The sequence below is a fragment of the Rutidosis leptorrhynchoides genome, chromosome 5 (genome assembly GCF_046630445.1).
Source record: "Rutidosis leptorrhynchoides isolate AG116_Rl617_1_P2 chromosome 5, CSIRO_AGI_Rlap_v1, whole genome shotgun sequence".
NCBI lineage: Eukaryota > Viridiplantae > Streptophyta > Magnoliopsida > Asterales > Asteraceae > Rutidosis > Rutidosis leptorrhynchoides.
Genome location: NC_092337.1, coordinates 56901150 through 56905242, shown reverse-complemented (window position 1 = coordinate 56905242; position 4093 = coordinate 56901150).

Below are 4093 nucleotides of genomic sequence, written 5' to 3'. Positions count from 1 at the left end.
TACACTTTTGAAAGTATATAGCCGACAGCGAGACGCAAATGAGTATATGGGCAACATCGGGACATTTAAAAAAGTATATAACATATTTGTAGCTTTAATCCTATTTTTTAATTAGATAGAGTAATAGAGAATTAATTTTGTCACCAAAAAAAAAAAAAAAAAAAAAAAAGAAGTAAAAAAGAAAAGAGATGAAGAGGAATAATGGTGAATGTTAAATTTCAAAGAGGCCTTCAATATATTTCCAAAACTATTTATATATCTAAAAGGTGCTTTACTGGTGACTTATATCTAAAATATTATAAATATCAAAATATATAGTCTTATTGTTAGATGTAGTTATATCGTATACAATTTTAAGGATACTTTCTAAAAAAAAAAATGGAAAATTAATTAATAGTGTAACGCGACACCAATTGTCAAAAGGTATATTCATCTTGAAAACGATTGAAATGGAAGAAAATGATATTATTCTAAATTGAAAATTTATTGAAATGAAAATTAAACTAAATTTATCATTTTACTTTCTTATTTTTCTCCCCATACAAAACTTGAGAACAAATAAATTTTTTATTTATTTCTCGTTCATTTACTTTTAATTCTAATAAAAACTCTGAAATAATGTATAAAGATTCTTATTGTATATAAAATATTACTCTCTTCGTCTCAAAATTATTTTTCTATTTAAGCTTTCAAAAGTGTTTTCAATCATTTTTTTTAATTTTATATTTTTGTATTGTATTGTATATTATTAATTAAATGAATGTTATATTATTGAAATATATATAAAATTCAACCATCTGTATATATATTTTTATTGAGACAAATTTGTTAAAATCGTCCATGTGTTTGTTCATTTTTGCCCTTTTAATCCTTATATTTTAAAAACTGCAATTTCCATCCTTAATAGCGTAAATGTGTTCCAATTTAGTCCTTGATGATATTTTTCAGTCCCAATTTCGTCCCCGTGTTAAGTGAAGGATCCCCTAGTATGCTAAAGTTTCAGGGACACTCCTAATCATTAACGGAAGTTAAAAAATTTGTTAAAATTTGACACCCGTAGTATTCCAGTGTGAAGGAACGTGACATCATATATTGCTTTTAACATAATGTAGTCTGATTATCATGTAGTCATGTAGAATGTAGATATCCAAAAAAGTAACAAGTGTATGTAGAGTATATTAGTGTTTGTGAAATAATATACTTGAGCTCAATTCAACCCCAAAAGTTAACTCAAGGGGATGAGAAACTCAAGCTATTATAAACACCACAATGTTTTTACCCAAGGACGATGTGGGATGATTTACTCAACACGCCCCCCCTCACACGAGGTGCAGATTACTGCGGGCGCGGTCCCAACATTAATGACCGGGCGTGGTCCCAACATCAATAACCGTAGCTCTGATACCATGTGAAATAATAGACTTGAGCCCAATTCAACCCCAAAAGTTAACTCAAGAAAATGAGGAACCCAAGCTATTATAAACACCACAATGTTTTTATCCAAGGACGATGTGGGATGATTTACTCAACACGCCCCGTTGGTGCATAATTGTTACGTACATATACAAACATTAACCATGTATACTAGCGAGAATAAGGCGAAAGCAAAATTACATTATCCACTACTGGTTCAAATTTTAATTGAAATACATACGAATATACGATGAAAATGAGATGATATGAATGATCATAAATGAGAATAATGGAAGTAGGAATGTAAGGCGTGCAAAATGTCAAAACCGGAAGACTAAAAGTAAGATAGAGTCGTTTAATTAGAGTGGTGACAGACACAATTGTTTCCACTTCCCGATTTGTCTATTTCAAAATGTCAACTTATGTTTTTCTTTATGCATTCATACTTAAACATTAGCGTATTTTGGTAATTAGTGATAGAATAGTAATTAACTAGAAAAGTGGCCCGCACGATGCCGCGGTGCCTTTCGGGTTACATAATCACAGTTAACGTAGCGTTATGTATTTACGGAAATAAATACGCTTTGCTACAGGTGTTTTTGGATACACATCGTTAGTACCTATTATACCTAATGGCATATGCATTTTTAACGTCAGGAAGATTGTGTAAAAAATGAAAACACCACCATCGATATGATGTAGGTAGTTTGGATTGTTTATTATAAGTGTATGTATATGTATTGAAGATAGCCCGAGGTGTTTAGCGTTTTTTGAGAAGTGTCCGTTTCGCGTATAGTTAGTCCCGCTGGGTTCGTTAGATTTTTTCGAGTTGAACGGTGGTCTCGGAAAAATTTAACTCACACCGAACGAGAAGATAGGGCCTGTTATAAATTCGGGTGGAATTAGTTTCTTTTATTTTAATAAAATTATATATTTACACTTTCTACCCCTAGAAAAGTGTAAGCTTGAGGGACCGTTATGTAAATTGAGCCGAACTTGGGGGGCCGATTGCAGTGTGAACGCAAACTTAAAACTAAAATCCAAAACAACTGAAACGACAGAATATTTGGGTGGGTTTTAGTGTATAGGTGTAATGTAATGTAATGTAATGTAATAATAATGTAATGTAACTAGTACTATTCGGGTGTGAACTCAAAATGGAAATGCTGTTTTCTTATATATAATTACAAATTAATTAATTAATATTTACTGTATATTTGTTTACTTAATTAAATAATTTTTTATTGGGCTTAACATTAATTTAGTATTATTCGGTGACAAATTTTAAAGAAATTTAACGTCAGTTAATGATTTGGACTCCCCATGAAAATTTGGCATACTACGGGGACCCCTCACTAAATACGAGGACGAAATTGGGACTGAAAAATGTCATTAGATACTAAATTGTGACACATTTACACTATTAAGGATGAAAATTACAGTTTTAAAATATAAGGATGACAAAGATAAAAATGAACAAACACAGGGACGATTTTGACAATTTTGTCTTTTATTAATCATTAGTTTAAGGAGGCTGATTTTTCATCCTCTTTTAATACATAAAAAAAAGAGAAAGATATTATATAATATGGACAAGAATATTTAAAGCTAAAAATTAAATATTATTTCTTTAAAGTCAGTCATCATAAAAATTTGAGATGGTCAAAGTATATATTGTATTATTACGGAGTATATTATTAAAATTTCAAATTTCAAATTATGAGATTATTATATTATATTAATTCTTATATATATATATATATATATATATATATATATATATATATATATTTATTTATATTGAAGAATGTAAGGGTTGTGTCTAAGAATTTATTTTAAATTGTAAATTTTCAGTATTCTAATGTGTTTTTCATACTTAAATTTAAGAATTTATTTTTATAGAAATACTTGATTTATATTAGAAATATCAATTTACAGTTAATTTTTAACTTGGTTATCATTTTTCATTTAATTATATATATATATATATATATATATATATATATATATATATATATATATATATATATATATATATATATATATATATATATATATATATATATATATATATATATATATATATATATATATATAAAATTCAATTTAGTTTTTAATTCAATGTAAATTTTAATTTAATGTAAAATTTAATTTAATGTAAATACTCCCTCCGTTCTACTCCAAATGTCCACCTTTCTATTTTGGGACGTCCCATATCAAATATCCACTTTGTATATTAACCAATGAGAATATGTTATTCTGGATAGAGAATATTTCTGATTGGTGGAGAATGAAATTAGTGATATTTCCTAAAACTGTGTGCAAAAAGTAATGGACACTTGTAATGGGATGGAGGTAGTAACAGTTAAAGATCATTACATAAAAGACAAAATTGCTGAATGCTCCCTATGGTTGGTACCAAAATGCTGATTTTGTTCATGTGGTTTTTTTGTTTTTGGATATAGTCCCCGTGGTTTGTCAATGTTGCTGATTTACTCCCTATTTCCGACAGTCGTAAAAAAATTCCGTTAACTCCAGTCATGTGCCAGAAATGTGAGAGGGTATTTTTGTCTGTTTCTTTCCTTTATTGACAAAATTGCTGAAATCGTCCCTGTGGTTTGTACCAAAATTGTTGAGATGTTCCATGTGGTTTGTTCGAAAATAATGGTTTCGTCCCTAC